This window comes from Falco punctatus, assembly GCF_963210335.1.
Source record: "Falco punctatus genome assembly, chromosome: 2".
In the NCBI taxonomy this organism is placed as follows: Eukaryota; Metazoa; Chordata; class Aves; order Falconiformes; family Falconidae; genus Falco; species Falco punctatus.
Window position 1 is genome coordinate 101,280,598 of NC_137581.1, and position 22,761 is coordinate 101,303,358.

Genomic DNA, 22,761 nt, shown 5'->3' on the forward strand with positions numbered 1-22,761 from the left:
TAAAATTAGTTTCACTTATGGATGGACAGAGAGGGTGACAAGGTGTGGAGAAAACAATTCACTGGCGCTTTTTAAAGCGGATTTTTAACTCACAAGCTCATGTTGCAACTGTCCTACAAGGACAGGCCCTTCTAGGCTTTCTTCCTCCCAGTACAGGTATCCATTTTATGTAATTATGTAGTCTCTGTATTTTAATTTTCTACAAATATCACCAGATTAATTTCCGCTCCCTCCCAACAATTCAAATGAAAGTAGCAACATGTCACCTAAAAGAAGGAAAACTGATACTACAAACAACAATAACACAAATTATTTATTTGGAAACCAGACTAAAACTCCTATTCTACTATGCTATTTTTGTTCTCAAATTAACACCTAAATAAAGAAAACTAAAAGCAGGTACAGATAACTTGTAAAACTATTTCAAAAGTCAGCAGATGACTGTATATTTAAATCACTGTTTGCTTAGTCAGTGTCAGTGAACAACCACATGACTGAACGCAAAAGACTCAAAGAAACAAAAACATCCAAGAACATTCTTTAAAGATATTTGATACAGCAGTTACCATCAAAAGTAAGTTTTGGAAGATCTTTTTGGATTCTCATTAAAATAGTCCTTACAATGCAGGTTGAAAGGATTAAAGAACATGAAAACTCACTAACTACAAATCCTCAGTTAGTGCAAGAAAACTAGCACTGTTAGTACAAGAGCATTCCTCAAATTCCTCTCACCTGAAATTCCGCACACCTAACCACCTCATTGTCTTGAGAGGGAGAGGGAAAAAAAAAAAAAAAAAAAAAAAAAAAAAGAGAGAACGCATATGAACAGATGCTAATATAAAAACTACATAAAGAAACACTTGCAGCTGAATCAACCAAGCATGCTATTATGAAGTTCCCATTCTTTAGACAGTGACTTTGAGATAAAAAAAAATGTTTTGACTAAGAGGAAAAAAAATATTTTCTAAATACTAGCTATAAAAAAAACTTTATTCTGCTTTATCAAAGTGAAGCAACTCAGTATTTTTTTTGGCATACAACTCAACAGGAAAATTATACCTAGCTGTTACCTGTAAAATGACTGTATCTTCAGTAAATTTGGACATCTCTACTTTTAATTGACCAGATACATACAAATTTATTTTCTAAGAACATATAAAACTCTTATTGTCTTAATGATAATTATCTTAATGAAAATTTGCACCGCAACATTTTAAAAAGGAACATACATTTGTTCAAGCACATCAAAGGAAGATCAAGACTCCTTGGCAAATACAGATTTCATCCAAGGCTCATTTTTCCCATGCATTCAAATTATTAACATGGAGGTAAATTTGAAGTCTAGTAAGTGTAAGGTACTTTAAGACTGCAGGTGTGCTCATCTGATTGCTTTCAACCTGTTACCACTCTCACTCCTAGCTGACTGCAGAACAAAAAGTTACTTCCTTCCCCCACAACCTCTGCTTTAGTCACTTGGTGCAGATCCTTAGGTAAACGATAAAGTTTCCTTGTTCTATACATTTTTTTTAAAAAAGTATATATTCAAAAGATGACTATTATGGCTGACACCAGATAAAGCTATAAGGAACTGCTGTTGCTACGTTACAGAAGGAAAATAATAATCATATTACCTTGGAGTAGATAGCATAAGAATAGGAACATATTACTAGGATATAATTCATAGTAGTGTGATATATTCCTCATCCACACATACAAATTTGGCACAAGGTAGATTAACTGTTGTGCTCAGTAGCACAACTGCAACATGTAAAAGTCTGCTCTCAACATCCTGTGGTCAACACAAAGTGTTACGCGAGGGCTGAAGGAAGCTTTGAAGCATCAAGCTGTCACTAAAGCTGACAAAAGCATGCACAGAAACCAGCTTACCCCATGTATCTGTGACAGGGCAAAAGAAATGCTTGATGTTTAAACAGGTGTCACTGGGTCCTGGAAAAGAGTTCTATATTGCATTTCACAAAAAAAAACCCACATGCTTTTGAATAATAAATGTAAGTGTAGAAATAATGTATTATATAATAATACCTACTTTAAAATATAATATGTACATACATAGTAAAATAATAAAAAGAGTAAATGCTTTTACAATAGGTCTTTCTAGCAAGTCACTCCTAAAAGTCAGGATTTGACGCAGTACCACCGTCTCAAGTATTTAATGCTGAGGAGCAGTTTTCCCCATTATGCAAAGGACAGTAAAACAGTCTTGAGCATACTGACATACAACACTCAATATGAGCATCTGCCTTTTCTTGTTGTTGAGCCCAAACTTCACCATGTGCCATAATGATTAAGTCCTTTGTGGTTGCAAAAAGCTGATTAACAGAAATCCCATTCAAAGGGGAAAGTTACATGGCAAACCAAAAGCAATAGCAATAAGATGCAGATGTTAAGACAACATTCAAAACCTTGGTACAACGAAGCAACTGTACCACCCATCAGCTCACTGCAAATATTAAAATCAGCAGCAATTATCCCATGTCACTGCCACTTACCCAGATTCCCACTGGACAACTAGGAAAAAATTCCAGCTTTTCTGTAGAGAATTTCTAGAACATGAACGCACTGTCCAAAATGTTTTATTAATAATGAATGTCAAACATACAGGATCATAAAAATCAACCAAAGTGACTAAATAAAGCATACTAATATGCAATGCAGTGAATTAAGAACTTCATCCAAGCAGAAATGAGGATTTAAACAGTATCCTGCATTTTGCATCAATGTTACAAAATCCCCCAAAATGCCATATTGTTTACAACTAAGCTTTTCAGCACTTTAAGAGACAGTTAACACCAATTCTGTATGCCTATAGCTGGTTAGTTGTATACTTGCACCATTCTTTCTGAACAAAGATGACAAAAATAGGCAGGCAGATACCTCCAGCTGTTATGACAGCTGCCAGGAATTTTACTACAGAATTAACTCAGACAACAATAAGACAGCTATCAGAAGTTAATTCAGTGTCCTTTACTTTATACTCAAACACCACAAAAACTGAAAAGGGTTATATTTCAACATACAGAGAGGCACGCTTTACAGCTAAATAGCTTTTTGAACATTGGACCAGCTGATGCTGGAAAGATCCAGTGGTGGTGTTAGAAGAAAATTCACAACTAGAAAGAATGAGTGAGTCTCAGAAATGAGCTCCATAGGCTCTGAGACACTATAAGTCAAACAGCCAAAGAACGCTAAAATGACCCTTAAAACTGAGATACAGGTTCCAGAGTGCAAATCACTGCCATTACTTCTTCTATTTACATTATGATATACCTATGATTTGTGTACACGTTTACCAAAATACTTTTTGAACATTCCGAGTTTGAATGTTTAGCATGTCTTTAAAAATACCAAATCAGAGCACAGAAATACATGGAAATCAACAATGGTCACGCCTTTCCTACTTTAAGGCTTACATTTTCAGGAAAGATATAGCTGATTTGCCAAACTTACAATTTAAACACTTGGTGGTAAATCTACGGACCTGAAAAAGAAAATCCACTATCTAATGGTCACCAAGATACAATGGGAACCCACAGATACTTGGATTCTCTCCAGTCTAGCATCCAAACCTAATGACTGTCTGTGAAAGACTCACTGTCAAGTGAAACACAGGACTGTACTTTGTTACCATCACCTACAATACACTTAAAAGCAAGCAGGGCAATAAACCATAACAAACTGACCTGTGGTTCTTCTGTCTTAAGCTCTATTAAGATCACAATAACAGCAGCAAGAGCCAAGAAAAAAATACAGGAGCTACAGGAGTTAGATCCTATCAATTCAGTGCTTTCTCTTTAAGAGCAACAGCCTCTTACTTATTTTCCATCAGTCCATAAATCCATTTCAGATACTCCTAAAGAGAAGAGCTAACCTTTTATTTCTAGACCTAGATATCAATTATGTTGCTCTACCATCACAATCAACACAGTCTACATGTATGGGTGTTGGGTTTTTTTCTAACCTTCAGCTACCATGCATTTCCTGTAAATGATCCAGCCCACGAGTTACCCAGTTTACTAAAAAAGTATTCCTTTGTCTTTACTTAGTGAAGAACCATCCGCTAACACCACACTGGATATCAATCCTCTCTAGTAATCACAGTAACTGGCAGTTGTACACAGGTAAAGTTCTTGAAATAAGAGAAAGCAGACAGTGAAGCTTTCCTTCAGTAGCTGCAGAACCCAGGTGTGACACCTTTGCTGTCACTGCTGTCTGAGCTGGGTGAACTTGGATGCACAACCAATGCAAATTCAGTTGTGATCACCATCATGGTATATCTAGCAAGATCAACCAAGCACACAATAAAGGTCTGCTCAGCTATCACAATGCTTGTATCATATCTGTACTCTTTAGAGACTTTGAATTCCTGAGCAGTTGGAAAAAAGGCATTGTAGACCCTGCCAAAAAAGAAAAAAAACAGTTTGTAGAAAAACTCTGGGTACTACTTCTGACTCCTACGCTGATCTACTGAGTAACTTCCAGCAGGTCACTTATCTCCCCCAGTTCCCTCAGGGTGGAGATTTACATTTACTTTATCCTACAAAAAAATTCTGTCATCCACAGCTGTAAAGTACAAAGGGACGACAGCTATCATTTACTACTGCTAAAACAAGACAGTTTGGCTACAAGACAGTTTATTCAAAATACACTGCAAAGGCTTTTTTCTCAAGTGTGACATCTATGTCCTTGCCCCTGGCTACCTCTCCTTTTAAGGAAATAAAGTTATGTTACAGATGAACGCCTACAGCAGCTAATAGCTGCTGATTCACGTTATGCTGACAAGGAATGAACAAGCATTTTAGTGTTCATGTTTATTGCTTCCCCATCTTCAGTTCAAAATGACTTTAAAAGAAAAAACTGATTAAAAAACCAAAAAGTAAGCTTTGCTTCTTAAGGACAATGCTTTCACCACTAGAAAAAAGTAGGTCTCATCTTCAGATGATTAGCACATTCATAATTAAAATTCTAGAGTGTATTCTTTATTAGTCTAAACACCAGGATGATATTGCTCACAGCTTAATTACATAGATGAGCTTTTAAAAAAGTATTCGGCTGTATTTCTGCAACATAATTCTTACCACAGCATTTGGACTCTTTTCAAGTCACAAGTGAGAATTAAAAAGAATCACGGGAAGTCTGGCAAGTTTTAAGTCTGCGCTGAGAGTCTTAATTTGTTTTTCCAGGTTTAAAGCCTGAATATTCATTTTTTTTTTAATATTTGCAAGTTATATGAGAACTCGGAGCTCAAAGGAGAGCAGTGGAGGGGTGGAACCTGAGATTCCTAGTAGTCACAAGGATCCAGAAGGTGGGAAAGGAAAAAAACAAAGGATTGATACCATGTAAACATAGAAATATTCCACAGAGCAGAGGTTTGAATCGTTTCCATCAGAAGATGATACAAAGCAGCCCATACCAAAGCCAGAAAAAAATGTTACTACTTTGCTGTTCACCATTACTTTTTACAACACTAATTGCTTAACTTTTGGATCAGGGGTAAAAATCATGTTGTGGGACTTGGTTTGTTGCACAGCTAAAAAATGAAATGGGACTGAAGGTATTTCAGAGACTCCTTTACAGCAAATTCCCATCACTTGTAACCCTTCGATTCTGCTGGTATTCAGAATTAACTTTGAGAAGATTACAACAATGGACAGACTTCTTAGAGGCATGGTTCACCTAAAAAGAAAAACCCCAAAACACGTAACAACAACAAAAAACCAAACCCGCACAAACACAATGCCAAAAAAAAAAATACTAGTAGAAACTGGTGTGGGTGTGGGTTGTTTTTTTGTTTGTTTGTTTTAAGAGCTAGGTTAGATAATAAAATATTCACTTAGTATAAGGGGTTGACTGGCATAACATAAAGCACACTCAACTAACATCTACTGTCAACCCTCATCTTTACTTAAAGGACAAACACCTTTGCATTTATAGCTACATATTCTACTCTGCCACAGTTAAACCACATGAATTATTTTAATGACTGCCAGAATCCATTCACAAATATGTCAAAATGTTTATAACAAATGAATTTATAATAAATTAACCATCTGAGGTTCTAATGTATCTAACTCAAAGACAGAAGAAACCACCTGAAAGAACTGAGAAGCAAATACATCGCAAGTCAAAGGAAATTCTTGCAGGAAATTATATTCATAATCTTGTTTCTGGTACTACCTTTTTAACTCCGATTTGTTTACACAACTGTTCTTCACAGTATGCAGAACAAACAAAATTCTATGAATATTTTAGATCCAAGTCAGAAAGAACTTCACACTATGAAAACAGGTTCATCAGAACTAGCAGTATTTATATAATAAGAAAAAAAAAAAAAAAAAAAAAGATGCAGACTACCAGACTTCAAATGGTAATTCTAGTAAAGACCTCCACCAAATCACATAAAGCTGTGTTTCACTTTCTGCATCAGGAAACTGTAGACCATTTCCTATCTGACACACAATATTAAAAGACACGGCCTTACTAGCTGAGCTAATAACTAAGTATTTTTGGGATGGTACCATATACAATACTAACCCTAAAATAAGTGTAAACAGGGAAAACAGACACTACCGATTTACTTATCAAAGTATTAGTCAACGGGTCAACACTGGAATCCAGACAAACACCTACAAACATTATCTTGACAGTTCAAATGAAGTTATTCACAAACAAATTATCTTAATATGATTCTAAAGATTAATTTAAGACACAAGCTCTCATTTAAAGACATTTTGAGTGACTGATACCCTAAGGCTACCTCTTCTGCTCTCCAATGTATATCTAATGATTAAACTCAATTTATTTGTATTTCACCAATGCTTCTAAAGTCAATTTGCCCTTCATAGAGCCCCCCTCTTTTTTAAAGCTTCAGTAGCTGAGCCTTACTGTGACCTGCTAACCAACATTTATACAAAATACTAGGGCTTCCCTTCATAGGACTTAACAAAAACAAGACTTACTTTCACCCTGAAAAGGGCCTTAACCAAAAAATACAGCATACTGCTGGAGATGGAGTTACTTTTGTGACGCAGCCTATGTGTTGTTACAGCAAAATGAGCCTTTCTGGTTTGGCTGGGGTGTTTTTTTTCCCCTCTCCACACTGCTAACCTCTGAACTGGAGGTGGGGGGCAGGGAAAGCTGCAGGTGGGCTCTTCATACATTATCCCCACTGTGGTCATACTACAGTGAATTCATACAACTTAATGGCTGTTTCAGCAGTTATTTTTTGCTCACTCAAAGTTTTGGTCCTACCCACATTTTTGCATTGACTAACATGTCACCTATGGTTTAACTAAGGAGTGCATATAAACAGGACTTGCACTATAAATACCACTAAGGTTTTTTCTACCCCTAAACCTCCCCCATGAAACTTTCAGTGGTCAAATTCTAAGGGACAACTACAACACCCGCACTCAAACATAAACATGAATCCTTTGACTAACGCACCTCTCCTCCCGCCTCACACTAGCATGCCTAGTGCAGGGGGAAAGACAGGTCTATAATTAAAAGGACATCTACGAAGAATTTATATTAACACCTCTTCTCATCTCAGAGAAGTGGGAAAGGGGGGAGGGCAGGGGGGGAATGACATGACAAGGAGACCAGTTATCTTTCCCTAAAACGTAGAGCAAACTTATTTGGGACTCACACAACTCATGTGCAAAGGCATGCCCACTCTACACCCAATGAGAATGCCACCTGATCCAAATGATCAGGCAAGGGGTATGGGTTTTAATACTAGACAAGCCTTACACTAACATAAGTTCATTACTGTTCAAAATATCCTTAGCATAAGGATTTTTGAACCTACTAAAAGCAAATAAATATTTAGCACACCAAGATCTTGCAGATTTTTTTAGTATAACACACTCCAAAATACAGTAGATGGAAGTTAAACCTCCACTTGAGCATTCCAGTTAGTCAGGAGTGTGCTAACGAAGCCAACTTACCAAACACCCCACTTACTGTGCTTCTGTTCATTTCACAAGATGGACGAGGCCAACAAGAGGAGGTTCTTTTTTAGACTAAACTGGGAAATGTACTTTAGAATTACTTCTAAACAAGTCCAAATACTAAGGGATTCAGTGGAGTTAGCTGAAAGGAAGCCCTTCCGCCAAAGCATACAATATGGATATTGTTTTCAGCAACAACTGTTTCTCTCTGCAAATTTGCCACTTTTAGGCCTCACTTTTTGTTAACATCCACACAGGCTTACTCACACGGGTTAGGACAACCAAGAGTAATTATGCCATTTCAGTAACCTTTAAAGTTAAACTCATAAACCACAAAATATGACTGGGAATATCTTAGTTGCTTTCTTTGGAACTCACCATGGTTGACAGGAACATACTCCTTTGTTTTCTCTTCAGTGTGGCATAATATTTGAGATTAAAGAACTGACCGTATTACTAGAGTATTCAGAGTGCTGTGTAACTTTAATTTACAGTGCCTCTAGACTACAATTATTTCGTTACTAGTCAAATGTTTTTCACACACTAGAAGCGCCTTGTTGTAGTGCCTCAAACTGATGTCTGTCAGAAGTTACCACATGATGAAACTGTACACACGGTTACCTTTACTCTTCCTTTACTGCTAGAACGTGTGCTTTTTCCTTTCTTAACTCAACAAGCATTTAGAGGGCCCATCTGTATATGAATCTGGGATCGTGGGATCGCTGTTACGTTGCCATACTAAAATGGAAGAGTGCAAATACAATTTGACAGAAAAGCTGCCGCTCCAGCACGCCCCGGAGCTGCCGCGCACCCGCCGCACAGCACACGGCGGACAGGATCCGCACCTCCCCGGTTACCACCCAGAACCCACCTCCCCCCGCTCCCGCGGAGACCAGCGAGCACCGAACGCACCGGCTGCGGGTCCCCGCGGGCGCGGCGGAGTGACGCCGCACCGCCAGCCGGGCCGCGCTGCCCCGCCGGGGGGGGAGGCACGGCCGTGTCACCGGAGCGCGCGGGGCAGCCGCGGGAAGCGGAGACGAGAGGCAGAGTAACGACTGGCCCCGCGGCGGCGCCCCGGGCGAAGGGGGGCAGCGCGGCACCGAGGAGGAGGGGGGGGGGGGCTCCGCCCCCGCCCTGCGCCGGCCCGGAGGCCCCACGAGCGCAGTAGCCCCCCCGCCGCCCCCGCCCGGGGTCCGACAGCGCCCGCCCACGCCGCGGCGGGACGGGACACCTCGCCGGCCGCGGAGGGGGGTGGGGTGGAGGAGCGGCTCTCTACGCCGTGAACGCGCCTCAGCCTCCTCCACCCCCCCGCCCGAATGGTGTTGCCCTCACCCAACCACCACCACCACTCGCTTCAGTGCCTGCTCCCGACGGCGGCCGGTTCGGTTCGGTTCAGTCGGCTCGGCTCACCTCAGCGCCTGCTGCCGCTCCTCCGCGCGGGGCCGCTGGGCAGCGCTGTCACCGCCTCAGCCCCGTCCTCCCGCGGCTCCCCCCGGCCCGGCCGCCCCTGGCACAGCCTGCGGCCCGACTGCGGCGCGGGCGGTCAGGTGACTCCCAACAACATGACCCGCCCGCCGCCCCTGCCCCCCGCGCACACCCCGCCCGCTGATTGGACGCGGCGCTCCCCACCGACGCGCAGCCGCCCACGCCGCTGGGCCGTGCGCATGCGCGCCGCCGGCACCCCGCCGGCCGCCGCTCCCGGGGGTCGCGCTGGGCCCTGCTGCCCGCCTGCGGCTCGGCCGGCGGCCTGTCCGCCCGCCGGGGCAGTGTGAGCAGCCGTGGCGGCCGCGGGGGGTGGCCTGGGCGCGGGGCGGGCTGTTCGCCGCCTCTCTGAGGGGAAGGGGCTCCGCGGGCGGGCAGCCGTGGCCGGGTGGGAAGCGCTGGTCGCGGCGCGGCGTCGCCCGAGGCCCCGCAACCGCCGCCCGGTGTGGCCGCCGCGGGGGGACGGCGGGGCGGGACGGGCTGTATGTGTTTTGCTGGTGTCAGACTCTTGCGCTGCTGGACACGCGGCTCGAGGCCTGTGCTGGGAGGTGCCAGCAGTTAATAGGCTTGACAGTAACGCGATTAGTGACACGTTTGTGCCAGGAAATGTTCATCTAACGTTTTGTAAAGGTGCCATCCTGAGGGAGGTTTTGCGGGTATAACTTAACTGGGTCGCTGGGCTTACGTCCTGTGGTCCAGAATGCTTTCCAGAAGCTCAAACCGCGTTGATGTGAGAGTGATTTGCTGTCAGCGGGACCCGCTGACAGACCTTGTCCTCGTTCTGCGTTTGATTTGTCAGCCAGCTACCAGGCTGTGCTGCCTAAGAGGAGATAAGATGTCCAGTAAGGCAAAAAAATACAGTGGAGCAAGCTGTGGTGAGGAGATAGCCTTCAGCTAACAACAGACACACCGGTGGTAGAACTGAAAATGGTGTGGTGTTACGTTTGAGCTAGTATCCCAATTGAAAGGCAGATCAGGGTGTCCAGTGCTGTGTGTATGTGGCTTGTGTACTGTTTTCAGGTCCCAACAAGTATTTTTGTGTGTGTCATCTACAGGTACAAATTCAGTCTGACAGGATGACTTAGAAACTGCTGCTATGTGTTATCCTGTCCAGGACCAGAGAATTTTCCGTATTTTTAGGCTCTGGTAGATACTGTGTCCTGCTAAGGAACGTTGAGTAGCAGTAAGGTCTTTCCTTCTGCTAAAAACAGCCAGAGAGCAAGCAGCTTTGTTCTATGCAGTGTCATCTTGAAGGCAATGCAAAGGGAAACTGATTGAAAGATGGAAAAAAAACCCCACCCTCTATTCTTTTCTGTATTTAAAGGAAAAAAAATCTCTGTTGGCCAAATCAGGGGGAGAGTAAACTCCCATGGACCTGTTTATTCAAGGACACCACTGAAGGCAACCTCCCTCCAGAAGCGGTATATATCCTGAATAAAACATTAATGATGGCAAAAGGTGCACTGCCAAGAATACTAATGGAAATTTCATTGCTCTGACATTTTGACAAAGTTTAACCATTTTATTTACATTTTAATTATGAAATTGCATTTATGCCTCATATAAAATAAAAGCAGATGAGCAATATACAATCTGTCTTACGCTGTATTTAAGTGTCACGTAACTTTGCTGAGCTGTTTTTACAGTAGACATTTTAAACTTCATTTTAGCCTGCCTGAGAATTTTTGGGGAAGGTGAGCAAAGATCTTGCTGGTAATATTTAGTAATGACAGATGTGTATAAAAGGGGAGGGAGTTCCCCTCACGTTTGAGTGTAATGACTGTCCTTGCATAATTCAGAAACAGATGAAACCACGGGGAAGAATGCTTATGGTGGAAAAGCATGGAATGTTTTTCTTAAAAACATACTTTTATATATTACTTTACTCTTACATGTATTATTAATACTCTTTCCTACAGAGTTATTGCCATTACAATGGTAATGGTAATGAAATTCTTCTTTTATTTACTTTCAGTGGCAAGCCCGTTAGAAAATACACAGGCAGGAGGTCTGAGGGATCTAGAACTGATTCCACCCCCACCCAGTGAACCAGTTTCGTTTTCACAGAAAAAGAGAAAGGAACTTTTCAATAGCTTTCTTCAAAAGTCATTATACCAGATTAAAACTGATAACAGACAGGAAATCCCTGCTGCTTTATTGATTTGTTTGCTAGCTGAAAAGACGGTTCTGAATGGGATTTTTTTTTAAGTGGGGTGTGGCTGCATTTCACAGGCAGGCTTCACTTTTCTTTGGATCATTTCTAATCCTTTAGGCTCGATTTTGTAAGGTGCATTTTGTTACTATTTCTTTGTCTCCATTTCTTTAATCGGACATTCTTCATTAGCACCCAAACTAAAAATGACAACCCAAAGCACTGTAAAAGCAGATGTGCAACCATACCCCAAGCAGCAGCTCCAGATTACTTACTTGAGGGTTCCCAGTTGCTCCTGGCTCTGAGAATTTATAGTGAAAATTGTGTGTGCAGATGGAAAAGTCTGATAAAAGAAAGCTGTCTTTTCCTCTGTCGATAACATTCAAGAGAGATGTTAATGCCTTGTCTAGATTTGCACCAGGTGAAAATCTTGTCTTTTTATTACACCTGCTGTAGGCCTGGCATGTAAACTGCAGTTGTCTTCCAAAGCAACACACTGTTCATTTTACTCTTACGTGTGCCTGGATTCTTAAGCGTCTTTATTGTGAGCTAATACAGCCGAGTAACAGTTGTCTTTTAATGTGACAATCATGCAAAACAAATAAAAGCAACATCAATGAAGCAAACAATCTACTGTGTTGGCTGTACCTGAGATTAGTCAAGCAACTCTTTCTCTGAAAGGCCTGCAGCAAAGAGGATTATATACCAATATAATCAGGATTATATACCAATATAATCATCCACGCTAACAGCCAGGACAAAAATGTTGCACCTATGCCATGCTGGAGCTAGTGAAGCAAAGAGGAGACATCAAATCAAGAGGTACTGAAAGAGTATAAAGAGCAACAGCAGTGTAAAAGATGGGATTAGGCAAGAAATGGAAGATTCAAAAATATTTGCTGAATTAAGAGCAAATCTGGATATTCACTTATTAATTTAAAAATACATACACTTGTGGTTGTTACATGTTCATTTTACACACGGATCTTGTGTGCATTCTCTGAGATGGTATGATGCCTTTGAGGTGAGAAGAATCCACTGTGGAGAGGAAAGATTGCCTCTCCACTACCCCCTTTCCCTTGGGAATTCTCTGATGAATCTGTTCATGTGTATTTCTGCTAAAGGAACAAGTTATGTCCAGTGCTTTGTAAATCAAAATGACCCCTCTAACAGTTTTCTTTGTATGTAACACAACTGTTATTACTGTGTTTATACACTCCGCAGTTTTGATTAAGCAAGGAATTATTGATGGCCCAAATTTGCTAAATACAGCTATGTTATAAAATGAGCAGCTGAGATGTTTTTAATCTCAGCAGGAATCAGCAAAATTGCACATGATGGAGGGAGGGTGTGGTTCTCTCTGCCATTCATATGAAGAGTATATTGAACAAAATTCTGAGGCTTTCAGTTTTGACAGAGGCTAATACAGATTTACCTTCAATGACTGTTTGATAACTGCCTTTTACCTTAAATGTTAAGAAGGCAACATTTAATTTTTTTAGTTATTCATTGGTCAATGTATTCACCAATACAACCAGAGCTTCATTACAAAATAACGTAAGCAATTTGTTGGCAAATAAATTTAAGAACAGCTGTTTGATAATGATATCCAGATAGTACCTTTTTGCTTGAGATTTGGGTACTACCAATTCTTAATGTGTTCTGAATCAAAGTTTCTGCGGTTGTTCTTTATGTTTTCTGTGACTTGTAGTTGTCATGCTCTAATGCATGTTGCTAATCCCCAATCCCCTAGTACAGTAAAAATTGAGTTGCAGAAATACAGGATGTTCTCGATGTTTAAGCATAAGCAGAAAACATAAAACACCTACCACTAAGACTAAAAGGTGTGTGGGGGTTCTGCTCTTACACTTAAGATTTTTGTAGGGAAGAGAGGGGAGCAGAAGAGAAAAGAATATCAAAACAAAAGGAGCTTACCAAGAAAGGGTCTTCATCTCTTGTTGATGCGAGGGATGACGCAATGCTGACTTCCCACACAGTAGGGAATGAAATTATGGCGTAACAGCTTGCTTCTCACTCATAGTCAGACCAAAGAACTGAGTAAGTACTTTCCTCGTTGAAATTAGACACAACTGGAGAGAGGAAAAATAAAAAAGTCCATTTTTTCCCTAAAAAGGAGAAGTAAAACCAACAAAAAGGAGATCTGGAAGCTAAGCTGAAAAACGAGGAAGTACATCTTCCTGCAGATGAATAATGAATATTTTAAAGATAAAACAATATAAAAACAGATGATAAATGCTCACATAATTAGCAAGATGAAAGCAAATAAGAACAGTAAGAGGAAAACAAAGAAAAATGTCCTTTTTTTTTTGCAATAGGTATTTTTTTCTGATAAATTGACAACATTCATGAGATTTTAAGTCCCATTATATCAAATGCTGTTATTTCCCTGTGAAGCCTGGCTATAGTTGTGGCTTTGCTAGTGGTGTGCGCACTGGATGCACCAGCCTCAGCTAGCACTAGTTTGTGGCTCAGTTTCACTGAGCTCTGGCTAGTCTATGGTAATGGCCCAGAGAGTTGAAAGTGACCTAATCTCTGGAGGTTAGTTGTGTTGACTAAAGGGCACAGCTTAAAATAAGGAATATTTAGGCCATCTTCAATAATATGTGTGATTTTTTTCTGCCTTTCTTCTCTATTCCTGTGCTGAAGCTGGTTTCGTACCATAGAAACTTGGCTAATGAATTCTCCAGCGGTAAATTGCAACATATCTCATATCTATATGCTAAAGATGAGATTCATCTCACCTGTCTTTATCCATCTAAAATTTAGCTCTCTAGTCTAAGCTACTTATCTAGGCTGCCATGCACTCAATGGAACTAGATAGGCATCTCCATGGGGTAATTCTTCCCTTCCTATGGCAGATGTCTGAGACAGGTGTGATGAAACTCCTTTTGGAGATGCCTGTCTCATGCCTGTGTCTGTGGCAAAAGTGTGGATAACTGGGTTGGGCTAGAGGCATAACTCCCAGAGGACTGCACATTGATTGAACCTGTGCTCCCATACTTCTGCGGGATGTGGGGGTCAGAATCCTTTAGAGCAAAAGTGTTGTGGGGTCACTGAGAAAAATAGTTGCTAAAGGCCCATCTTCCTTTCATCTGGAAATGTCCAATTTTGTCTGGCTGAGCAGGACACCTGCCTCAGTGTCAGGAGAGGGTTTCTGTCTTTGGTCCCTTATCTACACTGTACCAAACTGACTATGCATACGTAAGAATCCAGCATTTCTGGTTGTCAACCAAATGAGCGTGCAGATTACTGCAGTAAATCAGGTGTAATAGACATACTGTTGTCCTAGAAGCACCAGGTTTACATGCATAGATTGAATGCACTGCATATATGGAGTATGTCTGATGCTTTCCTGGAAGCACTGGCCATAGCGGTGTAAGCAGCGCTTTACATTCATGCACGTGCAGTAATTCCAGTATTTCCCTGGAGCCACAGATTTTCTTTGCATATATACAGCACGTCTTGCACATCTGCAAGACATGCATGCAGCAGTGGCAGATAGAGTGGGACAAAATCCCAGCTGGGACTGGTCTGGCCTCTGGAACAACGGATAGAGCTCGTGGCCTGCTTCTGGTGTACTCCTGCGCTCGTCGACACCACGAGCTGTGTCAGGAGTCACCTGGTGGAAAGTGCCACCCTGGCTTCACTGAGCAGAGGCTGAAGACCCTGTTGTACGCACATCCACGTCAGATATGACTTCTGTAGGCTATAGGAGACTAGTCCATTTACACTCTGGTAAATGAAAACCAAACCACTCCCTCCTGTGAACTTGTAAACACAAAAGCTGTGGTTTAATCTAAACTTAGATAACATTTTCTATCTGTAAATCAAGCTATCAGGGAGCTACTATGTCATGTGATGTATCTAAGTGACTGAAACCACTGGGCTATGTCAATATGTACAAGCTGAAAATCTGACTCTTATTTTAAAATGGTTTTTGAAGTCATTAAATACATTCTTTTAGAATTTATTTCCATACTGTCTGTTGCTGTATGTGTGTGGTACTGTTCTTAGGAACACACGTGGTTATTGTTTGTGGTTTCTTGCTTACAAAAGTCTTTTGTTCGTTCTGGGAAAGCATACTGTTAATCACAGGAAAATATTTTTAAATTCCCTGTTTATAAAAATAAAGAAAAAGTGCTTTTCATCTAGAAGTAAATCCTATTCTAGTAAACTGTCTTTTAAAATTCAATTATAAAAGTTATTATCTTAAATCTAAAGCTAATTTGGTCCAAATTCTCAGCAAAGCATCTTGAAAATGAAAACTAGCCTCTCAGTTAAAGCTGCTTTTTTTTCCCCAGGTATTATTTTTAAAACAGCAACCTGAAATTAAACAGTAATATTTCAATGGGGGGAAAAAAATGGGAATTTTTTTTCTTGAAAAGATTGAGCTATTATTTTTTATTATTTTGCGAGAAGGGTTATGAACTGTGTATAGACAATGGCAAAAAGGTGGGAAACAGATTTTAAAGTGGAAAATAAGAGGTCTGCTTAGATAGGCTGGGGAAGGTGTATGAAAAGACCAAAGAATGAGAAATGCAGCAGGACAGCTGAAAAAAACTATCCGAGTACTTAGCTTGAAAGAGGAAAACAATTTATTTGTGAAAAATGGATTTCCTTTCCTGGAAACCGGGTGTAAAACTGTTAATGACTGTAATTTTGCAATCAGCAATGCCTGATCTGAGGGATCTGGGAAGACACCAGGATTGCTCAGGATGTGAGGTGAATTCATTGCAGCCAGACTGTCCAGCCCAGGCATTGTCACACAGTGGCTCTTTTGAAGCCTGGGAGAAAACCTCAGCGTATGTGGGAAAGCCAGTGTATGTCATCCAGGGCTCGATGAGTGTGTGCAGTCCTAAGTACTGCTGTGGGATTGCAGCTGTGTGGGCTTTAGACGAATTAGCTCTCCGCAGCAGAAAACCACTAAGCCTGAAACCAGCAGAAGCCTAGTGTTCAGCCAGCTGCACATAGACTCATGGAGGCACCGAGGTTCTGGGGAAATGGAGGGGAGACCTGGTGAGACACCTCATGCTTGGAGGGCTGAGGATTCACAGGGCCACAAACTAAATGCACAGCAAACTCCACCGTCTCTGTGTGCCCTTCCCCTACGAAAGGGTCATGCTGGGGGAAGAGAGCCATCTCTTCAGAAAACAGCCTTTGCTGGACTAAGGAAGGAAGAGCCACTCTGTTTTCTTTAATTTATATTATAGTCTATTGACAGTCTCTTGAATTAGCAACTTGGGATGGCACGTGCTCACTTTAGGAGGACTAAGATCTGGTAGTCCGTTATTCCCATGTGTGTCTGGTTCTGGGCTTTTCTCTTGCTTTCACTCTAAACTGCTGTAACTGAGGAGTCTGCTCATTAGTGCTACGTTATCAGGGCTATCTGGAGTACTGGTCTGTTGCTCTTCTAGTAAAGTGCAAACCCTCCCCACCCTGCCACAGATGAAAACCCTTGGGAGCGTTCCTTATACCCGTGGAAGGAGGTACCCTGAGTTCTCTTAAAGGACAAAAGTATTTGTGGGTGAGACCCTTAAAAGTGGGAAAGAAGTGGCCTCTCTCTCACACACATGCAGATTCATAAATCTGTGCCATACTTGAAACACTGAAACTTTGGACTGACTCCCTAAGAACTGTAGTCATACCCCTGAGAGGAGAAGGATGTTGAGTCATAGTGAAGAAAGGAAAGAAAAGCTGAATGTTTTTTCTATTACAATCATCCCAGAGGTCAGACGCAACGAAGACAGACAGATGAACAACAAAAACACTGGTTAAATGATTCAAAAGGCTAGGTTTTCTGGCATTAGACAGAAACATTGCAAGCTCTCTGACAGAAATTATGGAAATGAATTGTCATTCCAGTATATATAAGCATATTTGCCTTTTGAGTCTAATGCCTGAAGAAGGATTCATTTTAAAATGTTTTGGTAGAAGGCTTCTGAAGGACTTGCACTTAGGCTGTCTGAAGGCTACTGTAAGTATAGCAGGACCAGAACAGTGAACAATGAAATTGCATTTGCTTTTGGAGGTGGCTGACAGTGGCATAAAGTAGAGGCTTTTTGCAGCATGGTATAACGTATTTTTTTGAAGGTACCTAATTAAGCTACTCTTTTGCTTAAATAGGTTCTTGATGATCACCCAGCCTGCTTTTGCTACACAGGATGATTGCAAAAGTGACTGAGGTATTTGAAGACCTGGCTAAGGCTGGAAAGCATACCAAAATTAGGAAAGAATACCATACATTCAAATATTTGGGTAGGTTTTAATTTCACAGCATAAGGTTCTTACTGAAACTTATTGCTTCTGTATTGATCACACAACGATTTCCAGGATGATAGTTTGACTGTTTGACATACTAACTCTAATGTTACAGCTTTCTGGAAAGGGTATTTATTTTTCTAAGGTTGTACACTTTCCCGTTTGTCCTAACAGAGGAAAAATTGATTCAGTGCCTGCTTGTTTAGAACTGCATATCAAACGCCCCACAAAAGAAGCTGTTCAGTTTCTGCAACTCATTAAAGTTGGAATCTCAATTGAGAAACCGGAGTGATTACTAGTTTGTTTGTCACTGTGGTGATCCAGTAAGAGGAGGGAGCCAATCTTCACCCGTCTGCTGTGTCTATCTGGATTTCCTCCTGTTCTCAAGTGACTGGCCACTCAGCTCATCGTGTGCTTGGGTGTGACTGCAAGCCGTGGTGAGTCATGGTTTAAGGCACAACTCATACGGAAAGGAAAATGAGGCCAATTTTAACTCTACTTTTGATTTTATCTCTAGCTTAGTTCTGTGAAAGTAACAAAGAGCCCAAAACTGCGGCACACTGCAAAAAGTAAACCAGTGCAAATAAGACACGGAGGAGGTATCATCATCAATACCTAAAAAGAGAGAGAAAAGTACCTGCAATTTTCTGTACTCGGTCTGACTGTGATGGAGTCTCTTCTTGAAACCAGTGTTAGATGATGCACAAACTAGTGGTCATTTCTTCTCAGAGGATGAAAGCTGCTGAAAGCAGCAAGCTGACAATTGGAAAGTGTACTTGCAAATCTGGAACTCGTTATATAAACGATGGAACTGATTATATAGTGTCATTTCCTGATAACTTCGTTCTTTGTTAATTTTTTTGTCTTATGAGGTGTTGCCTTGGACACAGTGGTCAGACAGTTTCCTTCTGTTCCTGCTTTTCCTCTCCCTTCTTTGAACAGCTGGTGCTTCACACCTGTGGAGACTGGTTCTGCCAGCACTGGAGGAGTCTCACAACCCTTTTTAGAAACATTTTGGAGTTTGGTGCAAGGTAGGATCTTCTTGAAACCACTTGCAAAATTTATCTCAGGAACACCCTTTCTTTTCCCATTTCCCTTCACAGAATCACGGACTGGATGAGGTTGGAAAGCATCTCTGGAGGTCACATGGTCCAACCCCCCTGCTCAAGCAGGGCCACCCAGAGCTGGTGGCCCAGGACCATGTCCAGATGGCTTTTGAATATCTCCAAGGGTGGAGACTCCAGAACCTCCCTGGGCAACCTGTGCCAGTGCTCAGTCACCCTTATAGTGAAAAAGTGTTTCCTGATGTTCAGGTGGAGCCTCCTGCGTTCCAGTTTGTGCCCACTGCCTGTCACTGGATACCACTGAAAAGAGCCTGTCTCTGTCATCTTTATACACTTTGTTCAGACATTTGTACCCATTGGTGAGATCCCCCCTCAGCCTTCCCTTAATGGTGATGAAGTACTAAAGGAGAGCTGAAATAGGCCAAGGTGCCTAGTCAGGGACTAAGCTGATGTATCTACTCAGCAAAAATCTCTGGTGCTGTTCTTGCTACTGTCAAATGATTAAAACACTTTTTGAGACTTGCTGTTTTTTCAGGCAAATGTGTAAATGTTGCACTTAATGACAGTGCAGGTCTTGGGAGCCTGGATGCTGTTCCAACCAGAGCATCTCTAGCCTGCTAGCTTCTTAAAACACTCGCAAAACCACCTGAAAAAGTCAGTGAAGACTTATTGAGACATCCTGGATCACACCGCAGCCTCCCATCACCTTATGTTTTGTGCCAGATTCAATATCCAAACTGGACAAATGGATCTTAGGCCTGAGTGTAGTTGTGAAAAGCAGCCTATGGGTGTGTTGGTGATAGTTCCAACTGCGTATTTCCTGAAATGAACCCGTATCTCTTGTTTGCAGAGCTCACGTATGGTCTTCAGTGCCCAGAAGAGACCAATTGAGTTACATTGTTGTAAGTTGGCTGCTTTACCTCTCAACAAGCATTTGGAGGGGTGAGGAAGAGGAGGGAAGGCAGAGGGAGCGAAGGGCTGCCGCTCTACCAGAAGGGTGGGAGAGAATCAAATTCTTGTGGGGTGCTTCTTTGCACACAGACTTATTTCCTGATAAGGACAATCACAAACATGACTTTGAATTCCCTGTGAGGTGTTTTCCAACTGTTGTTTAGCTTAGGAGATTAATTTTCTCATATGATTTCATATGCCAGTATGATCTCCTTTCTCTTGTACTAAATCCTCATCTTTTTATCTACCTAGCAAATTGTGGCTGTATTGACTCAAAGGCTACCCCAGTATGTAGCTGGCTGTACTAGGAATTTGTGCAAGACCGTTGCCTATAGTTGGGTGTACTCCATAGGAGGTTGAGACCCTTGCAGCCTTTCTAAGGGATATGACCATTTATAGGGTCTCCAGAGCAATATCTCCTCTACCTGCTTTTGCCAAGCACACTGCTGCTACTGGGGGTTCACGGGGGAGTGCTCAGCAGAGCAGTCTGCTGTTGACTGACCTCTCCAAACACCCTTGGTCAGGTTAGGGTATGTGAGTGGCTCACAGGAGTAATATTCTCAGGGGAGTGTGTTGTCCCTGTGCATGTTACCCATTTCTCCTCATGTCCATCCACCTCAGAATGACTTGGAAAAACTGGGATTCAGGGGTTCATGTGTAGTTTTGCAAGTCATGGTCAACCTGTTTACATCTCTATGTGCAGCCACAGCAGAGCACAGTCATGTTTGGTCCTGATAAGATACAAGCCTTCAGCTGAGTGCTTGTTTGCATGTCTTCCCACCACGTGAAAGCAAGTTACTGCCTGAGAAAACACAAATGCTTTGTACTTTGTGACCAATGTTGTAAATCGGAAATTGTGGTAATTGTCTCACATGAAGTCCTTCTAAGAAAGAACAAAATACCAGTGTTCTAATTAAATGCTTATGAATCACTATCCAGTAAAAAATGACACCACCTGTCACATTTCACGTACAGTCTGAGGAAAAGGGGAGAACATACTGAACTGAGCAGCTAGTGACTCTGTTTCACGGTGGTTATTATATGACACCAGGAGATACATTATACTGCACATTCCTTTCAGGCAGAGGAACATAGCAGCCACTGCACAGCTGACACAGTGCTAGGAGAAGAAATCTTAAAATGATAATTTAAGTAATAAAAATGTGCAGTTTTTTGCATGCCAAGACTAGAACACAAATTAGATGTTTTTCTCTAAGATCTTAATAAATACACGCAGAAATTGCATATAGATACACATTGGTGACTACTGCCTTATTAACAGACAGCAAGGTGGTGTGGTTTAACCCCAGCCAGCAACCAAGCCCCATGCAGCTCAGTCCCCCCCAGCGATGGGGATGTGGGAGAGGATCAGAAGGGTAAAAGTGAGAAAACTCATGGGTTGAAATAAAGACACTTCAATAGGTAAAGCAGAAGCTGCACGCCCAAGCAAAGCCAAACAAGGAATTCACCACTTCCCATGGGCAGACAGGGGTCCAGCCATCTCCAGGAAAGGTGGGCTCCATCACATCTAACCATTGCTTGGGAAGACAAACACCATCACTCCAAATGTCCCCCACCTCCTTCTTCTTCCCCCAAATATTATTGCTGAGCACAACATCACACAGTATGGAATATCCCTTGTGTCAGTCAGGGTCAGTGTCCCCTCCCAGTTTCTAGCACACCCCCAGCCCACTCGCTGGTGGGGTGGGCTGAGGAGCAGAAGAAACCCTGGCGCTGTGCAAGCGCTGCTCAGCAATGGCAAGAACATGCCTGGGCTGTCAACACTGTTTTCAGCACAAATCCAGAACACAGAACCCTACTAGCTACTCTGATGAAAATTAACTCTATCCCAGTAAAAACCAGCACATAAAGCATAGGTAAGGATGAACAATCCATTGGCATTTTAAATAATGTTTCTGGAACAAAGCAATGAATGAAAGAGAAGCATTCAGGAACACAAATGAGCTGCCACTCCAGCGGGGAACATAGGCTTTGTGATTGGCATTTATAGCCTATGTAAGCATGTTTATGCAAAATTACACAGCTCTAGGGTTGTATGGTAAATACTCCAAAGGGAGAGTCAAATGGAAAATTGTATATGCCAAGCCCCTCATCTGCTAAGGAATTTAAGAGAGTATATGTCAATAAGCAGAGTAATCCTACTAAGATCTGAATGAGCAAGCTTTTAAAAATCTATTCAAAACATACCTTGTTCTGTTGCATATCAGGAAATATCAGGATAGAGATTTTTCTCTTATCATTTTGATTTGTGTTACTTTAATACCACTTGGCAGTTTCATTGGTGGCACAATATGATTTAGAAGACTGAAATAATGTAGCAGAGCAGGAAGGAAACTTGCAAACACCAATCTTAAAAAACAAGAAATAGTAGATATTTTGTATAAAAACAGTCTTGAGAAAATGTTCTTGTGAAATAATCCTTAATAACCAATTTTTCTGTCTTTGGAAAATTACTTTCTTCCCCAGCTGGTCCTTATGCAAGGTTTCTAAACCTGTCTGTCAAAATTCATTTGGATCAGCTAAAATGTAAACTGATATGTAAATAAAACACAATTCGAGGCTCTACCAGTTCTGTCTCATTGTGCAAATCTCATCACTTTGCAAGAGGTCATGTGTGTCAGCACAGTCATGTTTATTTGTATTAGTGGCTGTTCTACCAACAAGAAACTTGTAAGTGCTTTTATGTTGTTGGCAGTTGTATTTGTAAGGGCATAATGACTAAGCTTCATATGTTTCTATTAATAAAAAGTTGGCCATCACTGATATGAATACTTGCTGTTGCATAAAGTGAGAAATACTTTAGATAACCACTTAAAAATGGTTAGAAACTTCTCAAATCACA

At 41.6% G+C, this 22,761-nt stretch overlaps 1 protein-coding gene across 3 annotated transcripts in view; it reads right to left on the reverse strand.

Annotated features, from left to right (window-relative positions):
• BACH1 (BTB domain and CNC homolog 1) overlaps positions 1–10,258 on the reverse strand; it is a 29,388-nt gene extending 19,130 nt beyond the window's left edge. The window contains exon 1 of one of the 3 annotated variants that reach the window (XM_080376554.1): positions 10,121–10,258. The gene's annotated coding sequence lies outside the window, so the exon portion shown is untranslated. Of the gene's footprint in view, positions 1–1,887; positions 1,924–9,380; positions 9,537–10,120 lie in introns of those variants that run through there. The other 2 variants (XM_080376553.1, XM_080376555.1) reach the window with 2 other exon arrangements.
• Positions 10,259–22,761: the final 12,503 nt, after the last annotated feature.